At 45.2% G+C, this 17,842-nt stretch overlaps 1 protein-coding gene across 1 annotated transcript in view; it reads right to left on the bottom strand.

Annotated features, from left to right (window-relative positions):
* Nucleotides 1–17,842, bottom strand: part of GRIN2A (glutamate ionotropic receptor NMDA type subunit 2A) — a 476,283-nt gene that overhangs the window by 433,360 nt on the left and 25,081 nt on the right. The gene's annotated exons all lie outside the window — the stretch shown is intronic.

Consider the following 17,842-nt stretch of genomic DNA (forward strand, 5'->3'; position numbering starts at 1 on the left):
GGGGTACCTCCTGCTGGTTTCTCAAGGAATTAGAATGCTCTTCATCAGCACACCCACTTCTGGCTGGTGTGTCCTCCTCCCCTCTCCATTTTCAAGACCCACATTGTTCCCATTGCCCACTACAATCCCTTGCCCCCTTCCAGGGGACTCAGCAGACTTGTCTCAGGGTATCCACCTCTGTGGCCAGCTGCAGCCTCTATCTAGACCCCCCATCTCTGGGGCAAGCCACAGTCCACAATGGCCACTCCTTAATGTGGGTAGGTGCAGTACAAGGGGAAGGGGAGGGACTGAGGCCCACCCACTTTCTGAGTCCCAGTCCAGGGACCTTCCTCAGTGAAGACACTCTAATAAGTCTGTTTCTGATATGTCTTGCTGTAGCTAGAATTGCATATATGAAATTGACTTATTTTCCTACTATAGGTTAAACCTAAGACAAAAGAAGAAGTGAAAAATGTTTCTTTTAAAACGGAAGTACTCCATTTCTTCTGACAGATATTTTAACCCACCTGAGTAGTTCTACACCTGAAGAAACTGAGGCTACATTAGTGGGGCACTTGAGATGGAGTATGAGTTCCTGACAAAGCTGAGAAGAGAACCCAAGACATTCTGACATGTTCTTTGGTCACAAGATCATCTTTGGAAAGGATCTATCTTCTAGTAATAAGATCATAGAACTATATTAAAAAGCAGACTCAAAAATGTGTACATAATTTTCACCTCATTGTTATTATGCTTGTTCTTTGTGCTTACAAAAACAAGAAATTTTAATATATACTTCTATTAAACAAATCAAAAATGCAAAAACTGAAGACTCAACCATTTTAAAATACTAATTAGGAAATTGTTAATTGTAAAATTCCTTTTTCTCTTTTGAAAGTTCCTTCATATATTTGATTAATCCCAGGCAGATCAACCTGTATTAAGTCTAAATGATAGCAAATGTCCTGAATTTGCTGGTACAAGCTTTTATTGGACAACTGGCATGCAGCCTGCAGTTCGGATCTGCTTTTCTTGGTGAAATGTCATAAATGGTCACCTCAAGACCTAGAACAGTGTCCCTTCAGCTTATAAATGCCATATCTACAAGCTTGCACAGCACATGATGCTGTACGCTATTACCTCAGGAGATAGAACAGAAGTGGGAGAAAACATTTCAAGACGCAAGTCTGTAAGCTTCACAGTACCAGAACATTGGCATCATATCTTTACTTTCAACCTCAACACCACCATAGTCAGAGGTTTCAAATGTTACTGCAATAGCATCTTTGTTAGGCCAAATCTTGATGTCTTTACACAGACAAATCTCTTATTGAAATCCTTTTGGGATTCAGTTTTGTTGGTGGAAAAGGACAGAAATCACCAGCTTGCAGTACTTATGCCACATATAGAACAATCTGTGATAGAAACCTAGATAGCCACTGATTATTCCATTGCAACTTCGCATCATTCTGGAGAAAAGGTTATGCAGACAGTGCAGCAAAACATTTTAGATGACACTGAAATGCAACCACCTCTGGGATGGAACAGAAGAGCTATTTAATAACAGCATTTTATGACAGGTAATGAAGACTAACAGTTAAATGAAACTTCCAAGGAGAATAGGAAGACAAAAATCTAATTACCAACTGACACTGAAGTTTGGCTAGGACATCAGAGCTCTCACAATTTTTAAAAGGGTCAGATCTTCAATATCATAAAACCAGTGCTTTTGGCAACCATTTGAAAAACAGTAGCCCCAGTAGCACAGTAGCTTCTAACTCACTGGAGCATTTCTTTAATAACTGCTCTTCTGTGGACGGAAGGGGTGTGGATAAGGATCATTGAATCACAAAGGTAAATGCGTGGTTGCGTAGGTGGTGTCGCAGAGAAGCATTTGGTTTCTTTGACCATGGGATTCTCTTTTGTGAACAGGGATTGCTGGGAAGAGATGGGATCCACCTAACGAAGAGAGGAAAGAGCATCTTTGCAAGTGGCTTTACAAACCTAGTAAGGAGGGCTTTAAACTAGGTTAATGTGGGGATGATGACACAAGCCCTGTGGTAAGTGCGGAAGGAGTAGAGAATAAAGTAGGTTTCCTGGGTGAAGAGGAGAAAATGAGCCAATCAGCCACTTCTCTAAGATGCTTATACACAAATGCTAGAAGCCTAGGTAACAAACAGGAAGAATTAGAGGCCCTGGCACAGTCAAAGAAGTATGAGGTGATTGGAATAATGGAGACTTGGTGGAATGATTTGCATAATGGAGTACAGTAATGGAAGGGTATAAACTGTTTTGGAAGGACAGGCAGGAGAGAAAAGGAGGAGCAGTTGCATTCTATGGGTGCGTCTACACATGCATTCCTCTTTCCAAAGAGGTATGTGAATAAGGGGACTCAAGCATGCAAATGAGGTGCATATTTGCATATTTGGCACCTTATTTGCATATTCTTATTTTGAAAGAGCTTCTTTCGAACGAAGAAAACCAGTGTAGATGCTGCTCTTTTGAAAGTAAATCACATCTTCAAAAGAATCCTTCTTCCCTTTATTTGATGGTAAGAATCTTCAAGCTTTTGTGTTCTCTAACACAGTTTCTAGAGCATTCATAAAGGTCTGTTTACAGGAAGCACAAATGGGGTGGCAAAAAGATATTCTGCTGCCTCCATACTTACATATTCAGGAAACAAGGTGGAGAGACATTAAAAGAGAGACATTACATTTGCTTGCTCAGAGCCTAACCTTGCTTCCTTTATTCACACTGAAACCCATAGGACTAACTTTTGTGAGCAAGGTGAGAGTTATTTTACCCTTTGCTTTGTACTTAATCGAGAGGGTGACCATCCGTCCCGTATTAGGCAAGATGGTCCCGTATTGGGGACACCAAAAAGGCATCCCTACTTATTTTTTAAATGGGACTAATTGTCCCATATTTGAGCACAACCCCGCTGACCTTTTCCACCAGCAGCTGTTCCTGCACAGCTGCTGGCAGGAGTCACTTCCCTGAGCCTCGGGGGAAGCAGTGGGGGAAGGGAGTGTGGTTGGTTGCTGCATCTCTGCCACTTCCCCGGGGCTTGGGGAGCACTGGCTGCTGCTGTTTTCCCAGGGTGGGCTGGAGGCTGCCACATCCCTGGGCTCCCAGGGAGGGCCAGCGGCTGCTGCTGCTTCCCGGGGCTCCTGGGGCGGGCCGACGGCTGCATCCTCCTCCCAGCTCTCCGGGGCTTGGTGGAGCTAGGAGGAGCTGCCCCCTCCACCCATATCTCCCTGTCCAATATTTGGGACTGGGAGATATGGTCGCCCTATTAATGAACTAACATCTCATCACTAGTTGGGGTCCTCTGCCTTATTGGATGACACCTGTAAATACTAAATAGAGAGGAGAATAATTCATGTGTTGATAACTGCTAGATGCCTTTGCTGTAAAAGGCAAAAGGATTGCTAGTTTCACTTCTGGGAAGTCAGTGTTTCACACCTACACTTTCTTACTGTGAAAGTTAATGAGGGAAACTGAGATTCTCTCCCTCCCCTCCCATTTCCCCCCACCCCCCATTACAATTCTGTAATCTTTTGAGGCAGGGCATCCACTGAAGCCAACTGAAATCAAAAGGACTCCTGCTTGAATGCATATTTCAATAGTGGGCCTTGATATTTTATCATTAGCAGATACATTTCCCATTAAGAGCTGGTGCTATGATCACTGACACTGGTGTAAATCGAGATTAACTCCACCCAAGTCAACAGAGCCACAATGGTTTAAACATTAGGAGAATCAGGCCTATGTATAATAAATGTACCTCTGTGTACATGTAACCCTTCTGTTAACGCCAGATGCCTGCCAGAAGGGCCAGGTTCAACTCTTGTGGGGTTTTCCTATCAAGGATACAACCATCCGGCTGCAGCCCCCACCCAGTGGCCTGGGACAATTTCACCCCATGTGCTGGGTGCCTGTAAGGCGGTTCTCCCCCCCGCTCGCAAGCACAGAGTCTGAGATAGAAATGGCTTGTTTAATGACCGTAACCTACCCCAAGGTTACAGCAACAGATGCAGTATATCTAAGCAAAGAAGAGACAAAACCCCTTTTACCCAGATACCATCCCCATATGCAGTAGAACCCAGTCTCTTGCTGGGGCTCTTGGCCCTTTTTCACACACACACAGTTACAGGGTGTACCCTCTGCAGTGCAGTCCCAAACTTAAAGCCCACAGATACATCACCAGGGCAATACTAGCTGTTCACTTGTCTGTAGCCTCCCCTTGCTGTCACCAGCCGTCTGCCAGTCACCATTGTCCGCCACCGCTCCTACCAGCCACCTGCTGGTCCTGCTGTTGTCTACCAGTCCTAACCCCACTGCTTAGGACTGCCCTAAGGCAGAACCCAGTGATTTCAGCTCTGTGTGGCCTCAGCTGCCACTCTGTGATTTCAGCTCCTGGCATCTGTCAGATAGGGTTTCACAAACACCCTAGTATCCAGCTCTATCTTTCAACAGGTGGGAAGGGTTAGTTAAGCCAGGCTTATAGCTATATGGCCAAGGCACTCAGCAAGCTGGCTCAACCAGTACCCCTCCCCTTCTCCCTCACAATGCTTTAAACCAGGAAGCCCTGTGTAATTAATGTCTTACACAGCTAAGGCGACTGCCCTGTCCCCCACAACAACACAGAGCACTGGGGAGATCTCACAACTCCCGCATTGTGTCAGCTTAAATTGTGATTTTACAACTACATGTTTACAATAGACCAAATCTTATGGCTTACTTGCTACCCATTAGGCTTTGCCTGAAAAGGTATCACACATGCACACCTTTTGCACTCTTATGCAGATGACCTCCGGGAGACTCATTCCTCCCAGCCTTCAGCAGCACTGCATTCCTTCTGCCACATTCCCTACATACATATAAATAGTATCAGCATAAGGAAGCACACAGTAAAGGAAATATGTAAAGATTTCCCTCACCTCCGAAAGGTGCCCATGCCTCAACTGGAAGCATTATAAATCGTCCACATCACTTCCCCAAAATTCCAGATTTCATAATCTTTTCACAATCTTTTGTTTTGTTTTGAGTCTTAAAACTTTTTTCAGGTTTTTGTTTTGAGTCTTAAAACTTAATTTCACATTTCCAGAAGGAACACCGAACTATGCATCTCTTCCACTTGTAAACTACTGTGAAGTACTCCTCAGCCCTCATTTTATTTTATGTTTACTTGCCCTAATTCGTTAGTGCTCACAACCCTAACTCAGCTATTCAGTATAATTTTGTTTACTCTCAGATCTCTAGAAATTTTGCAGTAATTCCCATGCTTTCAAAATGGTATTAGATAATTACAGAGAAGCAGAGTAATCAGGTTTTTAGTTGTTGGGTTGCCTGGATCTCAGGACTGAATATGTAAGGAAGGAGTTTGCTTGTTATTTTTAGCCTCTGCAAATTGTTATGACAGAAAAAAAGGGCATATGCACTACCAGCTGAGCATAGCTAGCAGACATTGCACACTCGCTTGCTGACTTTACTCAGTGTGAGAAATTAAATTCCCATGGATCTGTGTGTGTCACCTGAAACAAATGTATTGAACCTACAACAAGAAATAAGAAGTCTTCCCACACTCCATGCTCTGTAGACCTGCATATATCATCTTGCTTTGGGATAGAAAACAAAGTCCTAATGCCAACATTAACATGTATTTAGTTCATTTGGAGATGGTATGATGTCCATGATTCATACTTTGTCCATAAAATCTGATAAGATCATGACTACTCAACTTATGAGGATATGATTTCATAAATGCTGGAAAGTGTTTGGCCTGGGATGACAGCTGCCTCACTGAAATGGCAGATTCTCAATCTGGATTCCCATGCATAACATATGAGAGAGATTGTGAAGGGAATCGAGATGACTTGCTTGATATTCAAAATAGCAGCCTTTCTTTAAATTAGCATTCTTTCCTGCCCTCCAATACTCTGAAGCCCTAACAGCATGTTGAAAGTTAAGCCAACATAACAACCAAAATTCCTACCACCTGTGAGCTGAGAATTTAGTTGTAAGGGGGGGGAAAGGCATCTTAAAAATACATTCAAATAACAACTCGTAGATGCAACACGAACAGCCACCCTCCCCCTTAAACAGGCTAATTAGTGAAAATGTTTTTAAATAAACAAACACAGTACTATGTAATAGAGAAGGATAAGCATAGTTGAAAGAAAGCTAAATTTTAGTCCTGCAATTGGAGACAAGATTGGAAGGCTTTTTGGTCTTCTATAAAAAGGAGAGATTTTCATAATAAGAATATGTATCCATGCAGGACTAGTAAACTACAAGTTAAACGATGCTTCCCAAAGATAATGAAAGTTAGCCTCAAGAGATTAAAAAGAGACCTGAGAGAGTGCAACAGCTGCAACTATAACAAAGAATACCAGGAGAAAAGTATAATGGGAGCAAACAATACGCCTAAAAAGCTGAAGCTTACAGTAACCAAATGCCACAAGCCCAGTTATAGCTCCTTATCTCACAGGGATTGAAAGGATAAGTTACAGGATAGTGTTTCTGGGAAATGTGTCTTTAAGAAGATGAAACTACTAAGTGCACACTACAGTTTACTGCAGATTAACACTCTGGAGAATGATCTTCCAGGGTTCAATTTAGCGCATCAAGTAAGGGCATGTTAAATTGACCACTGAGGGCACTTCCTTCCATTCTGGTATTCCCCATGCTTTCTAGGAGTAAGGGACATCAATAGGAGCATTTCTCCCACTGACTTTCCACTGTGGGGACGGTATCAAAGCTCGAAGCAAGACACATTGACTCCAGTTATGCAATTAATGTAGCTGGATTTGTATATCTTAATTCAAACTTATCCCCTATTGTAGACTTGGCCTATGTGTTGATCGCTTGCCACAGGAGATAGAAGATATCACTTAGGAAAAGAAGCAAGAAAGTGCTCTCAGAACTCTAAGAGTCAGAATTATGTATATAAGGTGGTACTCTAAGGTTCAGCATCAGCGACTTTGTTATGAGACATAATTGTGTGTTTCAATTTTCTTGGTTTTATTTCTGCAGTTAAACTCCCATGATTTCTTGATCTTGGTTATTCCTATATAGGGTTCATCACTATCTACTTTCTCTACTGAGTTTATCCTAAGACACTACTCATTTTAATTCCCTACCTTCTATCCCTAAACATAAATAACTTTTGACGCAAACATGGGCAACACCATCTGTTCATATCTTTCAAAGAATTCTAATTACTTCAAACTAACCCAGTCCTCTCATTTTAGTGCCACTGTTGTCTTAGTCCCACGCTCAGGTAGCAAAGAGACTTCCAGTGCCTTCACTCTATCAGATACATGCCTATAAAGGCAGGCTTTAGAAGTTTCATACAGTCCTTCCAGGAAGCTGAAAAAATGCTCATGGAATCTGTAGGCGGAAGAACAGTCAGCAAGCTTGGGGACAGACTTAAGGTACCTTAGGAGTGGAGAATAGGACTAAGCCAGGTCAGTTAATTGAAAGAAACACGACCAGGATAAGGGATGGCCAAGTAAAGAACAGGAAAGGTGGGGTGAAGAGAAAGAATAGGTTTGGAAACAGCTGTTTGGGGTAAAGAGGATCTGAAGCTGGGTGGATAGGAAGGGCCATATAAGCCATTGTGCTCTCTCCTGCAGTGTCCCCAGCATCGAAGTGTGGTATTCCAGCAGCCTTCATTTCCAGCACCTGCTACCAACTGCTTCTTTAGGCATAGGACAGCCTGTCTCTAATTGCACCTAATCCTAAAACCAGGACAGCTTGTTCCAGTTCAGATCCCTTCCACACCAACATCCAAACAGAAAAGCTTCCTGCTCATTGTGGACTGTGTTCATGTCTCTCTGCTTGTCGTGTGGTCCCGGGGCCTGCAGAGCTGTTCTTTTTCCTTCTCCTAAGTACTGCTTCTAAGGACTTTTCCCCTAGAGGCCACACTTCTTAGCAGGTTTTCCCCCTTCTTTTTCTCTTCTCCCCAGGATGCTAGCAGCTTCCCACTTTTTATAGTGCCTGTCTCAAGGCTCCTACAGGAACAGCTCTGTGGGATTGTTTACAGCCCACCTTCACCAGGCCCTGCTCTAAAAGAAAGCACTCTCCTCCTTCTGAGCAGTGGCTGACTACATAGTCCTTCCCAACTCTTTTACAGCTGGGGTCATTAATGGTAATTAAGCTACCACATCAGGATCAACCAGGGGCTAATGGCTACATCATCACCCGCAATGCAGAGTATAGGACTGGCTTTTACCTGAGGCTGCATTCAGGTTAATTAAAAGTTCCTTTTTGGTAGTTTCCAAATTGATTTGCCACCACTACCAAAGGGGCAGCTTTAATTCCTGAACCAGTTATTGCCAAATGATTCTTATCCAGATTCTTCACTTTTCCTGTGGAAACCTTATTGAACATGGAATAAAGCAGACCCTCTAATACCAGTTTAGTCTCTTATTACATCATTTGAAACTTGATACTCTTCATTTTCTGGAGTTATTCATTCACCCAGAGGAACCAGAGCTGCTAACAAACCTAGGGTCTGTCCTGCTGAATTTTCAGTCATTTTGGTTGACTAGTAAAAAAATGCTAGTGGAGAAAGTAAGACAGGAGGACTTAAATGCAACAGAAAAAAATAGTAAACCAGTTTCTTTCCTCCAACGGTGGTGTAAGATCTGGTGGTCTGCTGTGCTTTAAGGAAACATTAAACATTTCAACACAGAAGTCAACCACGCTATTTCAGCTCTAATGCCTGCTCACATCGGCTACGTCTACACGTGCAGCCAACATCGAAATAGCTTATTTCGATGTTGCAACATCGAAATAGTCTATTTCGATGAATAACGTCTACACGTCCTCCAGGGCCAGCAACGTCGATGTTCAACTTCGACGTTGCTCAGCCCAACATCGAAATAGGCGCAGCGAGGGAACGTCTACACGTCAAAGTAGCACACATCGAAATAGGGATGCCAGGCACAGCTGCAGACAGGGTCACAGGGCGGACTCAACAGCAAGCCGCTCCCTTAAAGGGCCCCTCCCAGACACAGTTGCACTAAACAACACAAGATACACAGAGCTGACAACTGGTTGCAGACCCTGTGCCTGCAGCATAGATCCCCAGCTGCCGCAGAAGCAGCCAGAAGCCCTGGGCTAAGGGCTGCTGCCCACGGTGACCATAGAGCCCCGCAGGGGCTGGAGAGAGAGCATCTCTCAACCCCCCAGCTGATGGCCGCCATGGAGGACCCAGCAATTTCGACGTTGCGGGACACGGATCGTCTACATGGTCCCTACTTCGACGTTGATCATCGAAGTAGGGCGCTATTCCTATCTCCTCATGAGGTTAGCGACTTCGACGTCTCGCCGCCTAACGTCGAAGTTAACTTCGAAATAGTGCCCGACGCGTGTAGACGCGACGGGCGCTATTTCGAAGTTGGTGCCGCTACTTCGAAGTAGCGTGCACGTGTAGACGCAGCTATCCAGTCCTGCTCTTACAGTGCTTTTTCTAAGCCCTTCTTAGGGAGAGGGAACTCTCTGTAGCTCCTCCTTCCTGGACCTCCTCAAGCAGAGCTCTTTATACCACCTAGTGCCATCTCCTCTGGCCAGAAGCCAATTAGTCAGACATTTCCCAGATGCAAGTCATAACTAACGAATTATTTACGCATACTTTGCAGGGCTCAGCTCCCTCACAGTTGATCATAAATGTGTGATATGTCTGCCAACACAATTTATCCAGAACACTTAATTAGCATCATACAAAAAACACGTAATTTATTTGATAATTATGTTTTCTGCAACTTCTAAAAGTAACTAATTATAAGAATGTAGTGCAGTGAAAAGAGATTACCTTATTTCTATTTTCTGGTTATCCAAATATGTATGGCTGTTTGCCCTAATGTTGTAAATTGTGTTAAGAGGGAATGCAATTATAAAATTGCTCTTTTGGATTACATAGTGGTTTTACATATGCACAGGCTTCTCATGAGACAAAATCAATGTTGTGAAAATGTAAAATTCTTACAGTTAATTACAGGTATGTGAAGACAGAAACTGCTAATGCGAAACTTTATGCTAACAAATCAAAGTAAAATGCACTGTCTTGAAGCAGAAGTTAGGTAAAATACTTAAGAAGCCACAATAAAAATGGGATTCTGCTAGAAATGACAAAGGCAGAGTAAAAGGAAAGAAACGTCCTAACCAAATGCCCTCAGATGTAATATACTGCACATCCACTCTCCTCTAAGACATCTACAAAGGTATGATTGTTGTTTGTGGTGTAGTTGTAGCTGCATCAGTCCCAGGATACTATAGAGATAAGGGGGGGTGAAGTAACAACTTTGATTGGACGAAATTCTGTTGGTGAGAGAGATGAGCTCTTAAGCCACATTCAGCTCTTCTTCCCAGTGGGGTACTCCCAGTGTCACAGCAAAACACAAGCAAGTTCTTTCAGAAAATCAGGCCCTTTTTTGAAAGAACGAATGGTGCATCCACACACAAAATGCGCTCTTTCAATCAAAATCAAAAGAATTTAGCTCTTCCTCTGGCAGACCTCTTCTGCTCTCAGATCAGGAGGAATGTCTCCTTTTGAAAGCTTCTTTCAAAAAAAGCATGTGTAGACACTCCTTATTGAAGAGCTCCATCATGATTTCAACAGTTTCCACACCAACATCAACCTCAGCCTAACACCACCCGATACCGGAAACTCCCAGACCGCTACTCTTACCTATATGCCACCAGCTTCCATCCAGGGCACACCACACAATCCATTGTATACAGCCAAACACTAACGTACAACCACATTTGCTCCAATTCCGCCGACAAATACCTACAAGACCTTTACTAAGCTTTCCTGACATTACAATACTCACCTCAGGAAGTTAAGAAAGAGATTGACAGAGTCAGACGTACCCAGAAGCCACCTGCTACAAGAAAGGCCCAACAAGGAAAACAACAGAACAACACTGGCCATCACATAGAACCCCCAGCTAAAACCTCTCCAGCACACCATCAGTGATCTACAAGCCATCCTGGACAATGATCCTTCACTCTCACAGACATTGGGAGGCAGGCCAGTCTTCACCTACAGACAACTAGCCAACTTTAAACAAATTCTCACCAGAAACTATAGACCACACCACAGTAACTCTAAACCTGGAACCAATCCCTGCAACAAACCTCACTTCTAACTCTGCTCACATATCTACCCCAGTGATATCACCACAGGACCTAACCACATGAAGCACACCATGAGGGGCTTTCTCACCTCCTCATCTACTGATATAATATATGCCATCATGTACCAGCAATGCCCCCACTGCAATATACATTGGCCAAACTGGACTGCGTAAAAGAATAAATGGACACAAATCTGATATCAGGAATGGTAACATACAAAAACCTGTAGGAGATCCTTTCAATCTCCCTGGACATTCAGTAACAGATTTAAAAGTTGCAATCCTACACGAAAAAAACTTCAAGAACAGACTCCAGAGAGAAACTGCAGAGCTGCAATTCATTTGCAAATTTGACAACATCAACCAAGGATTGAACAGAAACTAGCAGTGGCTGGCCAATTACAAAAACACTTTCTCCATTCTTGATGTTCACACCTCCAAAACTCTGGCCCTTTCTCTTGACTGGGACTCCCTCCTTTTCATAAACGCATATATTTAAACCCTCCTCTGGAAACCCACACTCATACATCTGACGAAGTGGGTCTTTGCCCATGAAAGCTTAAGCTCCAAAATATCTGTTAGTCTACAAGGTGCTACAGGACTTTTTCCTGTTTTTGAAAATACAGACTAATTCAGCTAACCCTGATACAAAGAATTTATTTGGCATAAGAGAGTTGCCATATGCAAGTTAAAGTTTAACAGGTCTGTAACCTTTGGCATAGATAAATGGTCTGATTTTGGAAAAGTAAGGCAGGAGCTGGAACATGATGGTGAACGGCTGATGCAGGGAATGTGGAAGTGCATGCTGCGAGATCCATTTGTGCAAGTGGTGATAAGTATAATAAAAGGCTAAGATCATATTCCTGTGTGAGTTCATTCAAGAGCATAGTGATCATCTGGTTTCACCCATGTAATTATTATTGGGATATTTAATGCCTGGGATGAGATAGTCCAAATATTGTGATAGGTATCATAGAATCACAGAACAATAGAGCTGGAAGAGACCAAAAAAACCATCAAGTTCAGCCCCCTGCTCTAAGCAGGACCAAATCCATCAGATCAGACCTGACAGGGCTTTGTCCAGGCGAGACTTAAACACCTCCAGGGATGGAGACTCCACTACTTCCCTGGGGAGACCATTCCAATGCTTCACCACCCTCCTAGTGAAAAAGTTTTTCTAATATTCAACCTGGACCTTTCCAACCACAACTTGAGACCATTGTTCCATGTTCTGCCATCCGTGACCACTGTGAACAGCCTCTTTGCAGCCTCCCTTCAGTAAGTTGAAGGCTGTTATCAAGTACCCCCTCAGGCTTCTCTTCTGCAGACTAAACAGTCCCAATTCCCTCAACCTTTCCTCACAAGTCATATGCTCTAGCCCCCTAATTATTTGGTTGCCCTCCGCTGGACCATCTCCAGTGTATCCACATCCTTCCTATAAATGGGGGCCCAGAACTGGACACAGTACTCCAGATGCAGCCTCACCAAAGCCGAATAAAGAAGAATTATCACTTCTCTGGATCTACTGGCAACGCTCCTCTTGATGCAACCTAATATGCCATTAGCCTTCTTGGCTACAACGGCACACTGTTGACTCATGTCCAGCTTCTCATCCACTACAACTCCCAGATCCTTTTCTGCAAAACTACTACTGAGCCAGTTGGACCCCAGCCTGTAACAATGCTTGGGATTCTTCTGGCCCAAGTGCAGACTCTGCACTTCCCCTTATTGAACCTCATCAGATTTCTTGCAGCCCAGTCTTCCAATTTGTCTAAGTCAGTCTGGACCCTGTCGCTACCCTCCAGCATATCTACCTCTCCTGCTAGCTTAGTGTCATCTGAAAACTTGCTGAGGGTGCAATCCAATCCCTCATCCAGATCATTGATAAATATGTTGAACAAAACAGGACCCAGAACCAAACCTTGGGGCACACCACTAGAAACTGACCGCCATCCCAACATCAAGCCGTTGATCACTACCCTCTGGGACCAACCTTCTAGCCAGCTTTCTATCCATCTTACTGTCCATTTATCCAATCCACATTCCTTTAACTTGCCTACAAGAATATTGTGGTAGACCGTATCAAAAGCTTTGCTAAAGTCAAGATAAATCACATCCATTGATTTTCCCCTATCCACAGAGCCAGTTATCTCATCATAGAAACTAATCAGATTGGTCAGGTATGACTTGCCTTTCATGAATCCATGCTGACTATTCCTGATCACTCTCCCCTCCTCCAAATGCCTCAAAATGACTTCCTTGAGGAGCCCCTCCATGATTTTTCCAGGGACTGATGTAAGATTCACCAGCCTATAGTTCCCTGGATCATCCTTCTTCCCTTTTTTAAAGATGGGCACCACATTTGCCTTTTTCCAATCATCCGGGATCTCTACCGATCTCCACGACTTTTCAAAGATAACAGCCAAGGGCTCGTCAACAACATATGCCAACTCCCTCAGAACCCTAGGATGAATTAGGTCCGGGCCCATCGACTTATGTACATTAAGCCTTTTTAGATAGCTCCTAACCTGTTCTTTCCCTACCAAAGGCTGTCCACCTTCATCCCACAATGCATCACTTATCGCATTAGTCCAGGAGCTGTCTTTGTCCATGAAGACAGAGGCAAAGAAAGCATTAAGCACTTCAGTTTTCCCTACACCATCTATCACTGGGTTACCTCCGTCATCCAGTAGGGGCCCCACGCCCTCTCTGTTCACCTTCTTCTTGTTAACATGCCTGTAGAAACTTTTCTTGTTATCCTTCACATTCCTCACGAGTCGCAATTCCAGTTGCGCTTTCGCCTTCCTGATAACCGCCCTACATTCTCGAGCTATACGTTTATACCCCTCCCTAGACATCTTTCCCAGTTTCCACTTTTTGTAAACTCCCTTTTTGTGCCAAAATTTTCCAAGGATCTCCCTATTAAGCCAATCTGGTCTCCTACCACATTTAATTCTCTTGCTGTGCATCGGGACAGTTTCTTTCTGTGCCTTCAATAGGGCTTCCTTAAAATACTGCCAGTTTTCGTGGCCTCCTTTTCCCTTCATTATAGCATCCCAGGGGATTCTGCCCATCAGGTTCCTGAAGGAGTCAAAGTCTGCTTTTCTGAAGTCTAAGGTGTGTAATTTGCTGCTCTCTTTCCTTCCTTTGGTCAGAATCCTGAAGTCTACCATCTCATGATCACTGCTTCCCAGCTTGTTCCCCACCTCTACCTTGCCTATTAGTTGCTCCCTGTTTGTAAGCAGCAGGTCGAGCTGCACACGACCACTGGTTGGGTCCTTCAGCACTTGTACCAAGAAGCGTTCCCCAACATTCTCCAGAAATTTCCTGAACTGCTTGTGTACTGCTGTATTGGTCTTCCAACAGATGTCAGGGTAATTGAAGTCCCCCATGATAACGAGAGCCTGCGATCCGGAAGCTTCTCTCAGTTGTCCAAAAAAAGCCTCATCTACCTCATCGTCCTGATTTGGCAGCCTGTAGCAGACACCAACCACCATATCTCCAGTGCTGACTACACCACTAAGCTTGATCCAGAGCTTCACAACAGGCTTTTCTTCCTCTGTGTACTGGAGTTCCAAGCAATCATAGTGCTCTCTTACACCCAGTGCAACCCCTCCTCTTCTCCCTTGCCTGTTCTTCCTGAACAGTTTATACCCTTTCATGGCAGTGCTCCAGTCATGTGAGTCATCCCACCAAGTCTCTGTTATTCCAATCAAGTCATAGCTCTTGGACTGAGCCAGGGCTTCTAATTCCTCTTGCTTGTTACCCAGGCTTCTGGCATTGGTGTACAAACACCTTAGATAACCAGTCAATCTCCCCGCCCCCACTACTCAGACCAAGGGTCCACTTTTGTTGTACATTCCTCTTTGCATTTCTTCCCAGCCTCCAAGTTCCTTTCTACAAACAGGATTTCTGTCACCGTCCCCCAGCAAATCTAGTTTAAAGCTCTCCTCGCTAAGTTTGCAGGCCTACTTGCGAAAATGCTCCTTCCTGTCTTGGTTAGGTGGACCCCACCTCTTCCCAATAATCCTTGTGCCTGGAAGAGTGTCCCATGATCAAAGAATCCAAAGCCCTCTCTCCGACACCACCTGCGTAACCATGCATTTACTTCCTCAGTTCGACGGTCCCTACCTAGCCCTTTCCCTTCAACAGAAAGGATGGACGAGAACACCGCTTGCACTCCAAATTCTTTGACCCTTCTCCCCAGCGCCTTATAAGCTGCAGTAACCCACTCAAGGTCATTCTTGGCTGTATCGTTAGTTCCCACATGCAGAAGCAGGAAGGGATAGTATTCTGAAGGCTTGAGCAGTTTTGTAAGGCTCTCAGTCACATCCTGAATTTGAGCTCCCGGTAAACAGCACACCTCACGAGATTGCAGGTCCGGTCAGCAGATGGATGGTTCAGTCCCTCTTAGGAGGGAGTCCCCTGCCACCACCACCCGTCTTTTTCTTCTGGGGGTGGTGGTCATTGAACCCCCACCCCTAGGACTACACCTCCCTTGTCCTGCAGTAGAAGCAGTTCTTTTGCAATTTTCTTCCTGTGAGGCACCTTCCAAAGCATTCACCACCACAGAACCAACGAAGAGTGCCTGAAAACGATCACTTATCTCGATATCAATGAGGGACTCGTGTACCGGCCTTCTTTTTCTTCTAGAAGTTACGTGCTGCCAGTTCTCCGCTGCATTCCTTACCACCCTCTCCGGTTCTTCCACTTGCCGTGCTTGCAAGATTAAACGCTCCTTTCTGTCAAGGAAATCTTCATCCTCCCTGACTGAGCATAGGGTCAACACTTGAGCCTCCAGTCCTCTAATTTTTTCTTCTAAAATGGAGACCAGCTTGCACTTAGTGCAGACGAAATCCCTTCTTTCCTCAGGGAAGAAGACAAACATGGCGCATCCCGAGCAGGTAACAGCAGCAGACCTGTCACTATCCATGCCTGCCATCCTAGAACAGTGATTTAAAAGAAAGGCAAGGGTCCCTGGCCCCTTCCACTCTCTTCCAAACTCCCACTCTAAACTCCCTGTTTGCAGTCCCCTGTTCACAAGCTCACCTGCCTGGACACTGCTTTATAAAGCCCTGAACTGCCTCAAAGTCCCTCCCCTTACTGAGGCTCAGCCACTCAGCAGAGGCTTCTAGATAACAAGCTTATTTAGAAGCCAACAGATTCCAACTGCCAGTCCCAGTCCACCCTCTATGGGGGGGGGCAGAAAAAAAAACTAACAGCCACACACCACAGAGCAGAAAAACACCACAGCCACAGTCAGAAGCCCCAAACACAACACTCACCCAGACAGCCTCTTACTTAAGAATCCTGTTTTGCCTTCTCCTTTACCTGCCTGGAGAACTTCCTCTCTAACTCCTTGTCCCTGTATGTGTAGGAACCATTGAGCTTGAAAGGTACGTTCAGATGGGTACTGATCATAGCAGTGGGCATATGTCACCAGGTTTTGCATCTATTGTTCTGAAAGTGTTTGGTGCCACTGTCCTCATCTGGGGAGAGCTTCCTTCAGGATGAAAAATGAAAGACGACAAAAACACCATATCAGCTGTGGGGGAACATGTTACACTTATATGTTATATTTGCATCTATCAATCCTCAAAGGAAATCTGCACAACACTTTCAAAAGACAAGCCTGGGAGCTTAAATTCATCATTCTGTTAAACACCAAAAATCATGGACTTCAAAGAGACACAAGACTTATGTCTTATTAGCTACGTCTACACTGGGATGCTACATCAACATAGCTTATTTCGATGTAGCGAAATCGAAATAAGCTATTTCAACAAATAGCGTCCACACATCCTCCAGGGTTGGTGCCGTCGACGTTCAATGTCGACGTTGGACAGCACTACATCAAAATAGGCGCTGCAGGGGAGCGTCTATACACAAAAGTGGCCCAAATTGAAATAAGGGTGCCAGGAACAGCTGCAGACAGGGTCACAGGGTGGACTAGCACTTCCGGCGCAACAGCAAGCCCCTCCCTTAAAGGGCCCCTCCCAGACACACTCAGCCTGCACAGCACGCGGTCTGCAGAGCCACAGGCACGCACACCCCGTGAAGCACCATGGACCCCCAGCAGCAGCAGCAGCAGCAGCCGCAGCCAGAGGCCCACACACCTGCCCCTGGAGGACCAGTAGCTGTCCTGCTCAGTGCCATGCAGGAGGCAGCTGACCATTTTTTATTTGAGGAAGATGAGCTGCCCCCAGGGGATGAGGAAGCAGCCCCAGACCTTGCTGCCCTCCCAACCCCCCACACCGCACATGCCGCCGGCTGCGGAGATACCCCACAAGCACGGACTGGTGGGAGCGGCTGGTGCTCGGCGAGTGGGACAATGACCGCTGGCTCCGGAACTTCTGAATGAGCCGGCAGACATTCCTGGAGCTCTGCCAGTGGCTCACCCCTGCCTTACGGCACCAGGACACCCCCATGCAACGTGCCCTCACTGTAGAGAAATGGGTCAGCATCACTGTCTGGAAGCTGGCCACTCCCGACAGCTACTGATCCGTAGGGCAGCAGTTCAGCGTGGGCAAGGCCACCGTCGGGGCTGTCCTCATGGAGGTAAGAGGACCCGGGGGGGGAACCCGGGGGGGAGGGCCAGGCACACCCTGCACACCCCTCACTGGTGCTCTGTCATGTCCTTCCCCTGCAGGTCGTCCGCACAATCAATGCCCTGCTCCTCCACAGGCTCATGCGGCTTGGGGACCCGGATGCTG

Source organism: Carettochelys insculpta, chromosome 16 (genome assembly GCF_033958435.1).
Source record: "Carettochelys insculpta isolate YL-2023 chromosome 16, ASM3395843v1, whole genome shotgun sequence".
NCBI classification, from domain to species: Eukaryota; Metazoa; Chordata; order Testudines; family Carettochelyidae; genus Carettochelys; species Carettochelys insculpta.